General features: G+C 41.6%; 1 protein-coding gene and 1 long non-coding RNA gene across 3 annotated transcripts in view; one reads left to right on the top strand and one right to left on the bottom strand.

The window, feature by feature from the left end:
- LOC310709442 (uncharacterized protein) overlaps positions 1-19,850 on the bottom strand; it is a gene marked incomplete at its 5' end in the record, with an annotated part of 116,644 nt that overhangs the window by 80,330 nt on the left and 16,464 nt on the right. The gene's annotated exons all lie outside the window — the stretch shown is intronic.
- On the top strand, positions 16,048-18,976 carry LOC310709460. Its single transcript, XR_014527535.1, has 2 exons — positions 16,048-16,664; positions 17,719-18,976. It is a non-coding gene; the product is annotated as an uncharacterized lncRNA (long non-coding RNA).

The following is a 19,850-nucleotide window of genomic DNA, read 5'->3' on the forward strand; positions in this document are numbered from 1 at the left end:
ACAACAAAGAACCATCTTGGGGTGAACACTGTGGCTTTCAGTATTGGTGTCTTGCAAAATGTGTTTCTCTGTCTTGGGATTTTGAGTAGACATGTAGTTGTACTGTCAGTATTGCAGCTTTTTATTTCACAGCTGACTCATGTATTTTGCACACTTGGGGGGAAGGTTTCTTCTGTGTTTTTAACTGCAGTTTGCAGATATTATCCGGGGATAATGTGTAGTTCCAGGACTATGAAAACATCAGCTTCTGATTTCTACTGATCAGGTTGCTTTAAAAAGCACTGGAGCAGCCCAGGATATTGTTTCCTCATAATTTGGCAACCCTAATTTAGAATCTCTCTGTTTTTCTATTTTTTAAAAAAACCAAAGCAATGTTTCTGTTTCTCTTCTCTCCAATATACTTTTGTAAATCTAAGGCCCCTTAGACACCTTGTAAGAAGTATCCCATTTAATCTAGCACAGGAGTTTTAATTAAATTGCATTCCTTATTCTTCTAGCAGAAACTGCTTTGCCCATAGCCTGAAAAATTGGAAGAGCATGCTTCATTTTGATCTTGGAGTAGAAGTCAGGATCAAGAGCAGCATGTCAGGAAAATAATATTTCTTTTGCTTTAAAATTTAGGTCGTTTTTGAAAATTAAATTAAGACTAGAAAAATAAGCGAGAAAAACAGGAAGTACTGCCCTAAAGACAGAAAGCAGCTTGTTGTTAGACAGGTTTGAGAAACATTACCATAAAATGTGTTACATGCAGCATTACCAACTTCTAAACAGGCCCTTGTTGCTGTCACTTCATGAGCAATTTGATCTGCAGCCATTGACAGGTAGTGTTCATCTCTATGACATGGGATGCTTCACTTGCTTATTTCTGCAGATCAAATTACTTGCGAGAGGCACAGGAATAGGCTAAGCAGCCATTACCTTTTCTTGGCCAGTTCACAACCACCCTAGCCATCTGGAACAGTTCTTGTGATCTTATTTAGTGCTTTGACCTTACTCAGCTCATGACATCCTCTCATTCTTACACTTTCTCTGAAAATAAGCTACTATTATAATGCCATCTTCTCAGCCTTGGAAGAAACATCCACCTAGAAGAGTAATAATCTAACATAGCTTTAGTGTCCAAAATGTATCTAGAGTACCTGGTGCAAAATTTATTTTGTTATTAGATGTAGCCCATGTTTTCCCCAAGGAGCAAAAAGGTGGCATACATCATTCTTTACTCATCTTCATCTTACCCCATAACAGCCATGTGTGGTGGGTTAGACTGTGAGATGGTGACTGGACCAAAGTCACAGTGAGTTTAATGGCTGAAGGGAAATTTGAATGCAGAGTTGCAGTCTGACCACAATGCCATAGAATTGCCATATTGCTGAATAGTCATCCCAGATCTAATTTTGGAATAGTCATATTTGCTTAAAGATTAAGGTATCAATTGATCTTTATTACATTCTCTCCATGGGTTTTCTTTTCCCATACTGTACTGGCACATAAAAGCCCCCTCCTCATAATAACTTGTTCGCTGGAGACAAGGAAAATGGATATGTTTTACTAACAAATAGATATTTAATAGAATATCAGACTTAGTCACTCATAGTCAGCATCATTCTTTCTAGAGGTATGCTTGGCGGTAATTGTCTGGTAAAGGAAAACCAGTAGGATTTGAAGCTGCTATGTGGTACAATGCCGCCATCTGCTGCACACATTGATATTTAAACATTTGAAAGATGAGGGGATATGCTAAATTACTTACATGAATGTTCATTTGCTTTTATGTTAAATCAGTTTTTAAAAGAATTATGATGGAAGATACAACTGTAAAAACTAAGGATAGCAAAGGAACAGATTTTTTAAAGTGCATATCAAATTTTCAAAAACAACAAGAAAGCAAAGAACAATTGTGTGGAGCATAATATTTCATAGAATCATAGAATCATAGAGTTGGAAGAGACCACAAGGGCCATCGAGTCCAACCCCCTGCCAAGCAGGAAACACCACCAGAGCACTCCTGACATATGGTTGTCAAGCCTCTGCTTAAAGACCTCCAAAAAAGGAGACTCCACCACACTCCTTGGCAGCAAATTCCACTGTCGAACAGTGAGAATAAAATAAACAAAAGGTTAAGTAAACTTTTGCAGACATTACAATAAAACAGATTTTTCAAATGAACATTTTGTAAGAGTTACCGTACATATCAATATATGTATTGCCTTGCCACATAGAGAGATGTGTTGTTGGGGGCCTATGCAACACATCATTTTTTTACTATGAGTTATATGAACAGAGATCAAACAACATCAAAAAGGCTTGCTTCTTAACTCCTCTTAGAACCCTCCTATGGTGGGTTAAATGCTCAGACAAGGCAGTGTCCCACACCCTCTCAAATAGACCTGTTTTGCCACTTGAAGGGAAACAGAAAGTGCTGTCCTTCTGCACTGCACCACCCTTACGTAGGTTGGGCAGTGGCGGTGGCAGGTTCTGGTGAGATCTCATTGGAAATCAGTGCCAGTGCCGTTTCTCCACCAGTGGTGGAGGTGCTGTGGCAGGCAGAGTGCCTGTGGGGGCACCACCATGAGGGTTTCCATTGCCCAAGATGGCTGCTTCACCCCACCTTATGTGTGGGTCAGCCTTGTTCTCAAACTATCTGTCTCTAGAAGGACCCAGTGCAGACTTCCAGGGTTTGGCAATTTAGAGCCTGACTGCAGGCAGCAACAGAGCTAGCAGCTCCTTGGGAGCAAGAGTGGAAACAATGCATTACATAGTTTAGCCTTATAAACTATACCTTATTTTATTTTACAGATGTTATCCTCACACAAAGGAGATCCAATATTTCACTTAGACAGTGATTGACTAAGGAGTGAATAAAAAGAAATGTATCAATCTGAAATAATCTTTTAGACTGTTTCAAAGCTTTTGCCAGATCAATTTATATTGTCTTGATGTTTGTCTTCCTATATTTGGTTTATTTGTATAGGCTATGAAATCACACTAGGTAGGTTTTTTGATTTAAAAAAATCCTTTCTGGATTTACCTCTCAGTACTCTTACATAGTGAATTTTAAATCCCATAGATGCCACAAACCATAATTTTGAGCACCATTTATCCAAAGTTAAACATTTGGCGGCAGTTTTCTTTTGTTTACTCTTCACTCAGTTGTTTGGCCTCAGGAATTTCAGAAGGAGCAAAACCATAACTCAAATTCTACGCAGACTGCACTAACACGAAGAAATTTGTTGATGCATCAGCTTCCATTAGTGTACCCTCTCCAGCTGTCTCTATGATAGCTAACACATTATGCTCAGGGTGTCAAACTCTGACAGCTTGGAGGATCAGCTAAGTTACATACACATATTATATCACCAGTTTATGATATCGTAGGGCTGTTAGGATCTCATGACCATTTAGGCAGTAAGCAGGGGAGGCCCTACTCCAAGTACCCCTTCCTCCTGAAGTGAAGTAGGTTGTGACAGAGGAGCACACCCACTCTGTTATGTCCTCACCCAGGCCATGCACTCAGTGCAAAAATATTATTTTAATGTTGCATGTATTACGTGGTTGTATAGGCTCATATGCTTTAAGCACTTATTTTAGTTTTTCTCCTTTTGTTGTTGTTTTAGCCCCTCTTCCCACCCCCAAATATCATTGTGTTTTGTTTCAATTGTTTTGCACTGTTTTACATTGCAAACCTACATATGTCTATTCAGAAGTAAGCCCCACCAAGTCCTAGGTAAGTAAGTGTAGCCTTCAATTTAATTTTGTGAGCTACTAAGAAACAGGGCATAAATGTATTACATAATTAATCTAAGTAAATAACTGAGAACTCTCTTAGGCCCTAGGTCAAAATAAATCCAAACTCAACATGACTTAGATCCCAATTGAAGGTGTATACCATGACAGTATTGGTGGTGAAAAAGGTTTACTTCCCAATCAACCTTGCATCTGTTCAATGCCATTCAAATGAGCTGTTAAAAGCGTTGTATGGCCACCCAGTTGGTGAACCCATGGAACCCTCAGTTGTAGCCCATTGTGACGTGGTCAAACTTGGATGCTGAATCAGTGTCAGGAACTAAACTGAAAGTCTTCATGGGCTGTGCTAGTCGTGACTGGCTGTATAAGCTACAGTTGATTTCGCCTGACAAAGTGCTTGGAAAAATTTGCCTCATGATGTGCTTCCTCAGCCTTTTCCCTTTTTGACTGCTACTAGCATACATACAACAGGACACTGACAACCTTGTTCATCATCATCATTAATAAAATTTATATATGGTAGTGAATTGTTACTTAAATTTGTGGAATGCTCTCTCTAGGGAGGCTCTCCTGGCACTATCATTATATATCTTTAAAGGTAAAGGTAAAGGTACCCCTGCCCGAAGGCCAGTCGTGACCGACTCTGGGGTTGCGTGCTCATCTCGCTTAAGAGGCCGGGAGCCGGCGCTGTCCGAAGACACTTCCGGGTCACGTGGCCAGCATGACGAAGCAGCGTCTGGCGAGCCAGCACCAGCGCTGCACACGGAAACGCCGTTACCTTCCCGCTATAAAGCGGTCCCTATTTATATACTTGCACTTAGGGGTGCTTTCGAACTGCTAGGTTGGCAGGAGCCGGGACCGAAAGACGGGAGCTCACCCTGCCGCGAGGATTCGAACCGCCGACCTTACGATCGGCAAGTCCTAGGCACTGAGGTTTTACCCACAGCGCCACTCGCGTCCCTCTATATATCTTTAGGCACCAGGCAAAAACTTTACTCCATAGCCAGCCCAGACATTTAACTATATGTGACTTTGTAGCAGTGGGTAAGGGACATGGGTGGCGCTGTGGGTTAAACCACAGAGTCTAGGACTTGCCGATCAGAAGGTCAGCGGTTCGAATCCCCGCAACGGGGTGAGCTCCCGTTGCTCGGTCCCTGCCCCTGCCAACCTAGCATTTCGAAAGCACGTCAGGTGCAAATAGGTACCACTCTGGTGGGAAGGTAAACAGCGTTTCTGTGTGCTGCTCTGGTTTGCCAGAAGCGGTTTAGTCATGCTGGCCACATGACCCGGAAGCTGTACACCCGCTCCCTCGGCCAATAAAGTGAGATGAGTGCCGCAACCCCAGAGTCGTCAGCAACTGGACCTAATGGTCAGGGGTCCCTTTACCTTTAGCTGTGGGTAGGATGTTAGTAATGTATTTCTTTTCCCCCTTGGTTTTAATGTGTCGGAGAGTCTGGTTGGTTGGTTATAAGTTGCTTTGTGTTGCCTACCCCATTGAAGGAGTGGGTAGCAAGATTCTTAATTATGAAACCGTCTTTGAGTCCTACTGACCTTGGCAATTAGCAGTTAACTACATGGTATTAGCAGTTAACTCACCTGGAATAGTTAGAATGGAGGCTGATTCTGGGCTGCATCAATAGGAGTATAGCAATTTTGGGCTGCATCAATAGGAGTATAGCATCTAGATCAAGGGAAGTAATAGTGCCACTGTATTCTGCTTTGGTCAGACCTCACCTGGAGTACTGTGTCCAGTTCTGGACACCACAGTTCAAGAAGGACACTGACAAACTGGAACGTGTCCAGAGGAGGGCAACCAAAATGATCAAAGGCCTGGAAACGATACCTTATGAGGAACGGCTAAGGGAGCTGGGCATGTTTAGCCTGGAGAAGAGGAGGTTAAGGGGTGATATGATAGCCATGTTCAAATATATAAAAGGATGTCATATAGAGGAGGGAGAAAGGTTGTTTTCTGCTGCTCCAGAGAAGCGGACACGGAGCAATGGATCCAAACTACAAGAAAGAAGATTCCACCTAAAGATTAGGAAGAACTTCCTGACAGTAAGAGCTGTTCGACAGTGGAATTTGCTGCCAAGGAGTGTGGTGGAGTCTGCTTCTTAGGAGGTCTTTAAGCAGAGGCTTGACAACCATATGTCAGGAGTGCTCTGATGGTGTTTCCTGCTTGGCAGGGGGTTGGACTCGATGGCCCTTGTGGTCTATTCCAACTCTATGATTCTATGATCAGAACACCCATAATTCTTCTAGAAGAGGTAACCTTACTGAGTATTTATCACTGTCTGTTTGGGGTTTCACCCCATAAATATATGGGATATACTTTAGGGAAGCTTTTAATGTTTGATAGACTATTGTATTTTAATATTTTGTTGGAAGAATGGCTGGGGAAACCCAGCCAGATGGGCAGGGTATGTATAAATAAATAAATAAATAAATAAATAAATAAATAAATAAATAAATAGGGTTTGGTGAGAGCACACTAGTTTCAGAAGGCTTTTCTTAAACTCCCCCGTGTTGTGATTTATTTGTTGTATTTAACAAAAATTATATAAAGCTTAATTGTAACAAAACCTATAAGTGGTTTATAAGCAGTGATTTTGCTGCTTTGCTTCCTGACTCATTCATGGTGTTTTATTATGCTATGTACTATTGTTTTAATATACTGTTTAATATGCTGCTCTGGGAGCATACATATATTGTAGTAGTAGTAGTAGTAATAGTGCATTTTCCCTAGTATGTGCATACACATTTTCTTGCTTAGAGTCACATTCCAAGGTATTTAGAAGCCTACACAGAGTGGGAGAAAATACCCGAAACTGGGAATTTGTAGCACGCTTGCTGAAAAGTGTTATAGTCAAGCTTCACACAAAAGACATCATAAACTGTCTGGGACCAGTTTACTTGCTGGATTGCCTTATTCTTTTTTTAAAAAAATAATTTTTACTGAATTTTCAAATTATAACAACAATTTCCCCACAAATCTTAATTGAACAATTTATATATCCATATTTCTCCCCTCCCCCGGCTTTGGCTTCCCCCGTATTTCCGTATTGATTTATTAAACAAATTCTATACCCTGCTGGTTTTACCTCTTGTATAGTTGTGAAAGTTTAGTCAAAACCTGCCAATGAGTCCAAATCTTTATACTGCCTTTTTATATAGTTTATAAATGGTTCCCACTCCTTTTTGAAATCGATGTTGTCTCTCTCATGTATCCTCTCTGTCAGCTTAGCCAGTTTCACGTAGTCCATAAGCTTGGCTTGCCATTCTTCCTTTATTGGCATTTTCTCTGTTTTCCATACTTGTGCTAATAAAATTCTTGCAGCTGTTGTCTCATACATAAACAATCTCCAATTTCCCTCTCTTATATCATGATCTAAAATTCTGAGCAGGAAAGATTCTGGTTTTTTTAATAAAGGGTTTTTTTCAACATTTTTTTCAATTCATTATATATCATTTCCCAATATTCTTTAACATTCTTGCATTTCCACCATACATGAAAAAGTACCATCTTTCTCTTTGCATCTCCAACATATCTTAAGACCCTGTTTTATACATTTTTGCAATTTTTCTGGTGTGATATACCATCTATATATCATTTTCAATTAATTTTCTCTTAATAATATACAATCTGTAAACTTTAAATTTGTTTTCCATAATCTTTCCCATTCCTCCAACTGTATATTATGCCCAACATCCTGAGCCCATTTTATTTGTGCCGATTTTACCATCTCATCTAAAGTCTCTCCATATAACAAAATGTTATATGCTTTCTTCAGTAATTTGTTGTTTTCCACCACAATTTCCTTTTGGAATTTTGAGATAGTATAACTGAACCCCCTTTTGTTATCTTCTTTAAACAGCCTAAGGACTGCGTTCCTTCATAGGAGCTGCATGCCAGTGTTAAGTGGGCCAACAAATGTCCCTTTTCTATTTGTATTGTAAGCCACAGCCCAACCACGCAAATCCCAGCGGTTTTCACATGTGCATCTCTCCAGCCTGGCAAGCAAGAGGCATTGTTACAGTTCAAAGACACATTGCAACCAGGCAAAAGAACTGGAGGGCTATGTGGCGCAGGGCCAAGGAGGGGTGTTTCCTGTGGGAAGGGATGTGGCCTTGAGGGAGGGGCGTCCTGGGCTGGTCCCCATGGTTGGCTAGACCTGGAGGTCACTTTTGGCCCTCAGGCCTAAGAGATATGGAAGGGAGAAAGTTTGCGGAAAGAGAATGTCAAAGGGAAAGTATTTCCCTAGATCATAGAATGTAGAGTTGGAAAGGGACCATGAGGGTCATATAGTCCAACCCCATGAAATGCAGGATTCTTTCCCCCAACATGGTTATGATTATTAATTTCATCACAGTGTACATTTTTATTAAAGTAATAGCAAAATATTGGATAATGGAAAGTGTTCTAGCACTGTAACGATAATCTAAAAACACCACCTTTGCAAAGGTGCAAAGGTACTTGGTTTTCCCGGGTTTGGGAGGGTAGCCAAAGAGCCCTTTGAGCTTGTTCACACAGATCTGTCAGGACCCATGAGGTGTGAGAGTCTGGGTGGGGCCAGGTATGTGCTGTCGCTGACAGATGACCTCAGCCAGGTTGGCTGGTGTTTTTCTCTCAAATCACAGGGGGAGGTGGCGCAACTGATCCAGGATTGGGTTGCGGAGGTGGAACGAAGGTTCTCCACCAGGGTGCAAGGGTTCAAGAGCGACCAAGGGTCACAGTTTACTGGGTCTGCTCTGGAGGAGTTTTTCAAGGAAAAGGGAATACGTCACCAGGTGACGGGTGCAAAGTCTCCTCAAGGGGAGGAGAGGGAGGCAGAGGCTGATCCCGGTGATGGGGACCAGGTCCAGGATCAGGGTTCAGAACCCGGTGATGGGGACCAGGTCCAGGGTCAGGGGTCAGGGCAGGTTTGGGCATCTCCAAGGGTTGTGAAAGGAATGTCCAGGTGTGAGGCTTCATCTCCGGTAAGCGTAATGGAGAAAGCTCACGGACGGGTTGTCAAGTCAGAGGGGGAAAAGTCTGATGGAGAAGACACAACTGCTGGCCCAAGTGGGTCAGAGGGGTTTCAGGTCACGGGTGCGTGGGAAAGTGTCGCACAGTGTGATTCTGGGAATGTTGAAGGGGTTCAACAGGTGCCTGGGAAAGATGCCGGGAAGGGGCACAAGGCAAAGGGAAAGGTGTTGAACTCAAAAAAGGTCTTGTCAGAATGGTTCGGCAAGAGGGGGTGTTGGGTTTGGAACTTAACAGGTTAAATTGTTCCCATGATGCCTCAGCATTCTGACGTCAGCTTTCGAAGCTGGGAGGAGTTTGGGAGGAGTTAGCCAGTCCCACTCTGTGCTTTGTGGGGAAAGGATGCAGTTTTGTCATGGCTGCAAATAGTCCTGGTTTTCCTGAGAAATGTCGGAATAAACGGCTGTAAATAGACAAACCTGGACTCTCTGTGTGTTTGTCTGGAAGCCAAGCTACGTGACAGTTTTACACCGCTGTGTTATCTCTGCTACGGCGTGACTGAGAGCTCGGAGCAGAGCGTGCCGCAGGAGAAGTGTGCCGGGCAGTAAAGAGCTAATTGAGGATCGCAAATCAATTAGCGGGGGTCGCGCCAGATCAATCAAATTCACAGAAAGCAGCCTTAAATATTGAGAACTAGCATCTTATGTCTAAACAAAATTAAAAAAATCCTTCCAGTAGCACCTTAGAGACCAACTAAGTTAGTTATTGGTATGACCTTTCGTGTGCATGCACACTTCTTCAGATACCTTATTTCCAGTCTTTCAACCCTCCGTTATTGAGATGAGCAGAGAAGGTGGGAATTGGACTTGCATCAGACACATGGGTTTAGAGGAGCTTTGGAAAGCAGCAGCCACGTTGAGGAGAGACAATAGAGCACATGCTTTGCATGCAGAACGTGTCAGTTTCAGTCTCTGGCATCTCCAGTTAAAAAGGATCGGGAGTAGGTATTTGTAAAATTTCTTGCCTGGGACCCTGGAGAGAATAAGACCAGATAATGCAGGACAAATGCTCTGGCATAAGTTTCCTAGGTTCTTTAAAGGGAAAAACTATCCTTCATTTGTGGAGATCAGGCTGCTCATAAGAGAGAACTGGGAAGAAATGTAGGAGATGCTAGCTTTATTCTGACTTCCTGATCAATGCTCTCCATGCTATAGTTAGTTCTGTTTTTAAGGCAGCATATGGATAAAGTTAATAAATAAATACTTTATTTGTTTACAAGGATCATAAAATTGAGAGTATTACTTCACTTCTCCCTCTTCCCCACCCATTTCCTTTCCTTGCATTTCTCTTTTAAAATTCCAACATTTCCTTTTTCTTTGTATCTTCTTTCCTTTCCTAGTCTCTTTTTGGCCAAGAGACAGTTTTTTATTTGGCAACATGCTATCATGTGGAAGGATGATAAGGTGTCTAATTAATAGATTAATTAGTCGTACAATGTTCTTAATGGCCTATTACAGGAAATATCATTCAGACATTTTCCCCTTGTGTGATATAATTTATGGCTGGGTCATAACATGGTTTATCAGCTCTTCTGCATGCTAAAGGGATGTTGCCAATTTAGGGTGGTGGTTGTTTCTGTTAATCATATGAATAATTATTTTAGCAAGCAAATAACCTTTAGAATTTTTTTTGCAATGGTAGGAACATAGCTTGGTGTGCTGGCTGGGGCAGATGGGAGTTGTACTTTCTCATTATTGCATGAGACCAAAATGGGAGACCTATAATACAGAGGTATTTGCATGGTGGGAGATGAACCCGAGAATTTAGTGTACGTGAAGTTTTTGCAGCGGGGTGATGTTATATAGCAGGCATGTCTGACAGGTTGATCGTGGTATCAAGTTAGTGATTGCCTTAGTGTTCCTTTTGTCAAATCTCCCCTAAAAAAAAAGCTCAACAACCCCTGGCAATGACAATGGGTAGATCACAGCCAGTCTTTTTATACTGTGAGTAGATTGCAGTCTCTTGGGAGTTGGACGTGCCTGACCTACAGGGTCATGGAGAACTACTGAAGTATATGAACTACACAATAAATTGCTTAATGTTGATATAACAGTGATATTATCACTGTTGGATATTGTTAATTGCCATGTTTTATCTGCTTAGATGTACTAGTAATTGTCGAACTGCCTATATGTTATAATGTAACAATATTGTAATTGTTATGTATGGTGTCTATGGATATTGCGCTCTTATTGTATTTACAGCTGCAATCCTAAAACTTGGGGCGGGAGGGGGATACAGAGGCTATTAATTCAGCTTTTCCAATTACCTGTTGGGTGGAAATGAAGGCAGTAGAGTTCTGCAGATTTTTTTGCCTCTCTCCATCCAATTCCTTTCCATTATTCCCATTTCCTCCAACGGGAGCTAAATACTGTAAATGGCAAAAAAACCAGTGCCATCTTTTCTTTCAAAAGTTTCAAGACAGCTCACAATTGAATAATATATCAAAACATTTAAATTATTTTTTAAAATTAATGAATAAAATGAGCTACTACTGGAGAATCTTAATTATTTCAATCATGTTAATTGTATTTTTGTCAACTTTATTATGGCTAATAGTTTTCTTACTAAAACTCAAAAGTGGTATGGTGGGACTTTATATCTAGATACATAACTGATTAAAATTTATGGTTGTCTTGAATGTTAGTTCTACTCAGAGAAGACACAATAAAAGTAATTAATATGACTAAGATAGATCTTTTAATTTTAACAGGTCTACTTTGAGTAGAACCAACATTAGAGGCAACCCTTAGTAATTATTTTATTCATTGGGTTGACAACCAGATTTTAATTATTAGGTTTTGTTGTATTTCATACCACATTTATTTCTCATATCCTGTCTATCTCCCCCTCCTTCATATTGTAATGACCTATGGTTATAAGCAACACATATGAACTAAACTGAATAAAACAAAACAAAAACCTGAATAATAAAAAAACTACATACAATCAGACGTGTATAAATCATAAAAATTGAACCAGTAAAAAAGAAAAAAATCACAGATATCTTAAAAAGACCAACTCAAATAGCATTAAAAGCCGGAGAACAAAATGGATTTTGTCTGGCACCCAGATATGACATAGGTGCTAAATGCACCTGCTTTTATGGCATAAATGCCATAATTTGGGCACCATTAAAGTACCATAATCTCTGGGCAGGTTTATACATACTGTACTTAGAAAAAAACACAGAAAAAATAGAAAAAAGAAAACACAGAAAAAAACACTTGTGAAAAAAGAGGCTGGGGGGATCATTCTGCTACCTTTTGTTGTTTTTTAGTTGTGAAAGTTTATTTTATAATGAAGTTGAAAATACTAGGAACAAGGAACACCATGCAGACTACTTAAAATATCAGCAAAATGAATCCACCTGACAGCATCAGGCATACACACACACACACACACACACACACACACACACACACACACACGTGTGTGTGTGTGTGTGTGTGTGTGTGTGTGTGTGTGTGTGTATCCTGCATAATAAACATAACATGCTGATGCTTGCATTTGAGGATTTCTGCTCAAGCACAAAATGTTCCTTATGTAGAATTCTGAGAACAGCATAATATGAAGGGAGGAGCTATTCACAGGGATTGAGAAAATTATATGTATGTATGTATGTATGTATGTATGTATGTATGTATGTATTTAATAGATTTGTATGCTTACTGAGGTTGATGGGAGTTGTAGATCAGAAACATCTGGACACCCAAAGGTTCCCTACACCTGCTTTAATATGGTATCCTGTTACTAACACTCTGCTCTTATAGTTAAAGGTCCCCAACTTCAAAATGCTGAAGGTAGAGTCTACCTCGATCATCACTGCTTTTCTTTCAACTTTTTTTGTTCATTCTTCATAGAATAAATAAAACCCCTCCACAGAGGAAAGATGGAGCTCCTATTTTGAGTGTGGTTAAGCTTAAAAATGGTGGGACGCGGGTGGCACTGTGGATAAAACCTCAGCGCCTAGGACTTGCCGATCGTATGGTCGGCGGTTCGAATCCCCGCGGCGGGGTGAGCTCCCAGCTCCTGCCCACCTAGCAGTTCGAAAGCACTCTTAAGTGCAAGTAGATAAATAGGGACCGCTTTATAGCGGGAAGGTAAACGGCTTTTCCGTGTGCTGCGCTGGTGCAGGCTCGCCAGAGCAGCTTTGTCACGCTGGCCACGTGACCCGGACAGCGCTGGCCACCGGCCTCTTAAGCGAGATGGGTGCGCAACCCCAGAGTCGGACACGACTGGCCTGTACAGGCAGGGGTACCTTTACCTTTACTTAAGCTTAAAAATGAAATCCTATTCATTTTTCTGGGAGTAGGCCCCACTGAATACAAACAGATTTACTGTGAAGTAAACCTGTCTCAAGGCTGCACCAATTTGAACCACCAGGCGGGACTGAATGCTATTTCATTTAAAAAATAATAATTCCTCATAAGACACAATGCTGGAGAGAAGTTTTATCCACCTGCTCTATATCTTGCTAGTTTTCTTTCTGCAGGAATATATCTTTTTTAGTTTTATGGCTGGTGCAGAGTATCCCGTTTCCCACATTCAGTTATGACCCTCACCTTCAGTGAGAACTAGGCATTACTGTGCAGCTGCAATCCTGACCCCACTTACCTGACAGCAAGCCCCACTGAATTAAATAGGTTTACCACTGACATGGTTAGAATTGCAAAGAATTGTGCAGTGCAAAAGTTGCAGAGTCATGATTCTGAAATGCATAATCTTTGGAACTGGGTGAGGAAAATCAGCTATTTCATGGGATTATTTTTTTCCATCTGCTCTTTAAATCTTTCTAACTCCAACTGCTTTCATCTCCCCCACCCCCTTCATTTTTACCTTTCTATTGTGTATATTAAATTGTGTTCTTGTGGGCAGACTAATATTTTAATATCTGAGAAGCACTTGGAAAATTCTGCGTTGTATGTAACAATAATAATATAATGCAATGCGATTATAACTTGATACAATTCTATGATTCCTGTGCGACTATTACAATATCTGAGTTTGTATAGTTTCTAAACCCACTTAGAACTGATCGCTTTCTCCGTTCAGCCAATAAGTACCGGTATACGGAGGTGTACCGTGCTGAGCCAATAGCAGAGCTGGGTTGCTTTTGCAGCACTTTTTCATTCCTGAAACAAGCACACTCAGAATCGTGGGAGGCAGGAAGTTCTTGTGCTTAGCGGGGTCGGAGTGTACTTGCCGAAGAGCGGTACATCTTCGCCTCCACGCATGGACATGCTTAAAAAAGACAAGACAGAAATGAATACAGCAAGTAGGCGGCATAGAAAAAGGAGACCTTGATCGTCATCTGACGCAGTTTGCATTGCGGAACAGTGGAGGGAGCCAGCGAAGAAGCCAAGAGAGGCGCGTAAACAAAACATATGCCTGCGCCTCGTTTGGATGGAGTCGCCGGGTAAGGTTTGTGCAAAATCTCATTACCGGAGGCTTGCGATGAACTGACACGCAAGGAAGTAGATGTGATAATTACAAGGGGGACCTGTAACTTAAAACTGCATGTAGGCGGAGGAAAAGGAGAGGTCTACTGGAATGACGCTCCAGGAATCTGCAGTATGTTGGAAGAGGCGACGTAGTTGACCTTGCGAAATATGCCCTGAACAGTTCAAGATGAAAAACAAATGAACGCCACGCAAGGAGGTAAGGTCGTCGATCCAGTGCGTTGTTAGGAGCCTTTTAAGAACGTTTGAAGAACAGCTGCTGGTAGTTTTGACTCGCCCCGTGATGATTTTGAAGATATTCGCCTTAATTTTGCTTGCAGCCTTCCTGGTTGACGAGGAAAACCTTCCACGTGATGTGACTTGAAGGGTTTCAAGCTGCTGTTCCAGCACAAGGACATTCTGTGCGAAGGCCTTTTTATGTTTAGCCGCTTCCAGGTCTCGCTTTTGGAATATATTTGTGGCCTTTTTTGATGCGTGCAAAGTGGGGGGGCGGGGGGGTCTGTTTCGTTCTTTTGTTTTTCCGATACTAGCGTGAGCGGCAAGTGACCCACTTAAGACGGGCGGCCGCGTGGTGGAGCCGCTCTGAAAAGCAGGGAACCGCTCCTGCTGCCGTCCTGTTGCGGGAGAAAGGGAAGAGCGCTCTGCAACTCGGAGGGAAACGTTCTGTTCCGTCCGCTGCCGGCGTTGCCGAGGCAATGACGGCGCCGACGATGATGCAAATTGTGTAACCGGTTCAAGAGGCGCACAAGCGCCGCCCACCTCGCCAGGAACCTCCATGCTGGGCTCTCAGGCGCACTTTCGACGCTTGCCGAGCTGGGTTGCCGGATAAAAGTCGCGCTTCTGTATTGCTGTGGGGAGGGAGAGAAGGGCGGGCAGTCTTGCTGCGGCGGCTGCAGTTCCAAAGTTCTGTTTCTACAGCAATGGTCCCTTACCTTAATACCCCGAGTTTCTGGGAGTGCTTTAAAAAGCATTTTGACAGCCATGCAGCAGAGGCTCTTAAGTGTTGCATGGCCTGGGCATGTTTGGTAGGAGTAATAAATTCAGTGGGGCATACTCCTAAGTCAGCGTCTAGGCAAAACATTTCCTGCCCTAAAGATTTTAAGATCAAATTTCCGGGGGACTGCAAAGTGTAGACAAAGAAACCTGCAATTGTTCTGTGGTTTATCGTGTGCTTGTTGATAACATGAGGCACAAGCAAGCTTTCCAGTAAAACAGAATTCTTTGGGGGGGGGGGGTGTAAGGAGTCTGTGGTGTGTTTGTTTTTTCCATTCTTCTTACTTGTTAGAGATTTAGAGGGTGCTTTCCGTGGACATGAGCTTTTAACCAAGGCCACATTGCTTTGAGCTTTCTAGAGCTGCTTGTAGGCCAGCTGAAACTGGCATTGGCAAAAGTAAGCTGCTTTCAAAAAGTTGCTTCCCCCCCCCTCGCTACAGAAATTGTTAGTTTGAGGGAAATTATTTAAGAAGATGAAAACTTGCATTTATCTGAAGATTCACTCCTCCCCCCCCCAGCGTCAGAAGAGCTGACATGTTGGCATTACCAGGGAATAAATACTTTTATAAAGCATCTTGGCAAAGTATTAGGGGTGTTTTTTGTTCAATGCCTAGCAGACCACTCAGAATCCACCCCCAACGTGTTCTTTAACTTGCACAAGGTTAGGAAAATGCAGAGTAGCAGCATGGTATCACGTATATAGAAAATATAAATATTTGGTCCTGGTGGCTGCAGTTGATTATAGCACAGAATCTAATAAGGGAAGTTAGTTTGGTTACCGTGACTTTCAGTTTATTTTGATGACTTTAGGATGACTTTACTTATATCTCCATAAATGCTGCTGACAAGTGCCAGAGTCAGTCTTGCGGAATGGAGACAAATTCTAGAAGAAAGGTGATGTTAGTCAGCAGTATTAAGAGCAGACGACCTTTAGTGCTACTAAGGAAACCATGTTGTTGGTTGTGATATGAGCTCTAATTGTATGAAGGCTTCATTTAATGACGATTATACTTGTTGTCTATAAAAACAAGGTGCCTTAATCAACAGACTTCAGGTGCCTCTGAAAGCTTTATTTTCTTAATATTTTTTTTTTCTGTGGGGGAACTGAATAGATGGTTCCGTCACTAAGCCATATTTTGAGTTACTATTTGTATAAACAGGATCTATCTTGTATTCTAAATCTAGTTTCTGTCATTTTGACAGTGGTTTATTCCTATTTGCCGTTATGTCACATAGTTGAGCTTCCTGATTATAGGAAAGGGTACATTATATACAATTTCATTGCTATAATTTTTAGTAATTAAACCTCATCAAACTAATAAAATAGTAGAAGTCTTATAAAATATTTAATATTGCAGATATTTAGGATACAATCTACCCATATTTTATCACTGATAAAACTCACTGATTTTGGGAGAGGCAACATTAAGCCAGTTGTTGTTGTTGTTGTTGTTGTTTAGTCGTTTAGTCATGTCCGACTCTTCGTGACCCCATGGACCAGAACACGCCAGGCACTCCTGTCTTCCACTGCCTCCCGCAGCCTGGTCGGACTCATGTTTGTAGCTTTGAGAACACTGTCCAACCATCTCGTCCTCTGTCGTCCCCTTCTCCTTGTGCCCTCCATCTTTCCCAGCATCAGGGTCTTTTCCAGGGAATCTTCTCTTCTCATGAGGTGGCCAAAGTATTGGAGCCTCAGCTTCAGGATCTGTCCTTCCAATGAGCACTCAGGGCTGATTTCCTTAAGAATGGATACGTTTGATCTTCTTGCAGTCCATGGGACTCTCAAGAGTCTCCTCCAGCACCATAATTCAAAAGCATCAATTCTTCGGCGATCAGCCTTCTTGATGGTCCAGCTCTCACTTCCATACATCACTACTGGGAAAACCATGGCTTTAACTATACGGACCTTTGTTGGTAAGGTGATGTCCCTGCTTTTTAAGATGCTGTCTAGGTTTGCCATCGCCTTTCTCCCAAGGAACAGGCGTCTTTTAATTTCGTTACTGCTGTCACCATCTGCAGTGATCATGGAGCCCAAGAAAGTAAAATCTCTCACTGCCTCCATTTCTTCCCCTTCTGTTTGCCAGGAGGCGATGGGACCAGTGGCCATGATCTTCGTTTTTTTGATGTTGAGCTTCAGACCATATTTTGCGCTCTCCTCTTTCACCCTCATTAAAAGGTTCTTTAATTCCTCCTCACTTTCTGCCATCAAGGTTGTGTCATCTGCATATCTGAGGTTGTTGATATTTCTTCCAGTGATCTTAATTCCGGCTTGGGATTCATCTAGCCCAGCCTTTCGCATGATGAATTCTGCATATAAGTTAAATAAGCAGGGAGACAATATACAGCCTTGCCGTACTCCTTTCCTAATTTTGAACCAATCAGTTGTTCCATATCCAGTTCTAACTGTAGCTTCTTGTCCCCCATAGAGATTTCTCAGGAGACAGATGGGGTGATCAGGCACTCCCATTTCTTTAAGAACTTAAGCCAGTTAGCAAGTTCCAAATTAAAAAAACATTAAGCCACATAATAAGAGTATAAAACATTGCAAACAAACAAAAAAAAACCTAAAGGTAATAGTGACTTAGTTAAGGGACATGTTTTCATTCTCTGAATGTTTCTGACTTGCTATTTTTGAGAGTGATTGTTTCCTATTCACACTACTTTTAATAAGAGAGTAGGCTAGTTGTCTGCAAGGAACCCTAATTTTAAAAACAGGAGCTCTTTAATCATTTATGAAGCTAGTAAACCTCTATATATCACTGTGTGTGCTAGATTTTCAGAATGATTTCCTAACAGTACTGTTGGTAGCATTGAAGAGCTATATTTCTGAAGTACTGTAGGTGGTTCTAAAAATCCTGTCAGTATTGTGCCAATGTACAGACCGGATGCTGCTACTGTCTAATAACAACAGCGAGCATTCCTCAGGACCAGGAAAAATATACAAGGTAGCTACACCACCCTCATTTCACAGAAATTGCTTAAAAGGTACCTGCAAATTTTGCCTTGTAATTTTCTTTCTAAGAGTGCTAGAGGCGTACTTTTTTAAAATGAAAGCTCAGAGTCTGAGGCACTTTCCTAGGGCACCACTGGAAGCCCTCGTGGGCACACTGGGTTGGTGACTGCTGCCTTATAAGAACCAGAAACAAATGATAGTCAGTGCAGTTAGCGTTCACTTTTCTTTATACTGTATAGTCGTACCTTGGTTGTCAAACTTAATCCATTCCGGGAGTCCATTTGACTCCAGAAATGTTTAGAAAACCAAGGCGCAGCTTCCAATTGGCTGCAGGAACTTCCTGCACTCAAAAAGAAGCCGCGGAAGCTGTCGGACATTCGGCTTCTGTAAAACGTTGGCAAATCGGAACCTACAATTCCGGGTTTACAGTGTTCGGGAGCCAAATCGCCCCAAGTACCAAGGCATTCAAGAACCAAGGTATGACTGTACTTTATTTATGAAAGAGTTGTTTTCAGTATGGTCAGCTTTTCAGTGTTTAACGAAAGTAGAGGCTGGCAATAAGGCTGACCACGACTTTAATATTTTGGGTCCTACACCTTTAAACTGTTGCCTTGCATGGCACCTACCCAAATCTCCAACTTTGTGCACAGCGGTTCCAGAAGCCTTGATATAATTTTGCTTGGTTTTATCTAGTTTTTAGGAAATTGTATTGAATATTATTGTTGTATAGTACTGTATGTTTATTGCTTTTGTGGAAACGAGCTAGATATTTGTTATTATAAATAAATAAGATTATGTGGATAGCTTGGCTACCTCAGGTTTGGATTATTACATTTCCTCAAATCAGAAACAGTAAATTTTGCCGTAGGCCCCCATCACCATAACTTTTTGGTATAAAAATATATGCATTCAGGTTGGCAGTAGGATACACTGACATTTAATAAAGAGAGAAGTGGTCTTGCGTGAAACCAGCTGCTCAAGACAAAGCAAACACTTGCTTAGTTGATTTCTATCTCCTGTCCCACGGCTACCAGCACTTCAGCCTTGGCCGTTTTGTTCCAGGACAAATAACAAAGCCAGAGGAATCAAAAACAAATCATGTGAAAAGCACTTGGGGGGGATGTTACCATGGCAATAAGAAAGTCAAGTATTATTTTTCCCATGAGATATTGTAAGGTTGTAGTTTCAGTTCCGAAATGAGTTTCATTTCTTTCTCCCCTTGCCCAATAGTGTTTAACTGTATTATTATCATTATTTATTTTATTTACTAAATTTGTATACCACCTTTCATTCTAGGATCCAAGGGCAGTTCACAACAAAAAAATAAAAAATGAGAACACAGATTGCATAATAAAACAAAAATCAATAACCCTCCTCCCACAAACACATTTAAAATGCCATATAATATTATCCATTCAAAGGCCTGGTTAACAGAGAAATGTTTTCGCTTGATGCCTAAAGGTATGTAATGAAGGTGCCAGGTGAGCCTCCCTGGGGAGAACATTCCACAAACCACCGCAAAATGCCCATTCTTCTGTTGGTACCCTCCAGACCTCTCGTGGAGGAGGCACACGACAAAGAGCCTCAGATGATGATTGCAGGGTCTGGGTCATTTCATATGGGGAGAGGCAGTCCTTGAAGTACCGTAGATTCTGGTGTATTAGGCGACTGGGCG

This window comes from Podarcis liolepis, assembly GCF_965112155.1.
Source record: "Podarcis liolepis genome assembly, chromosome: 6".
Classification (NCBI taxonomy): Eukaryota; Metazoa; Chordata; class Lepidosauria; order Squamata; family Lacertidae; genus Podarcis; species Podarcis liolepis.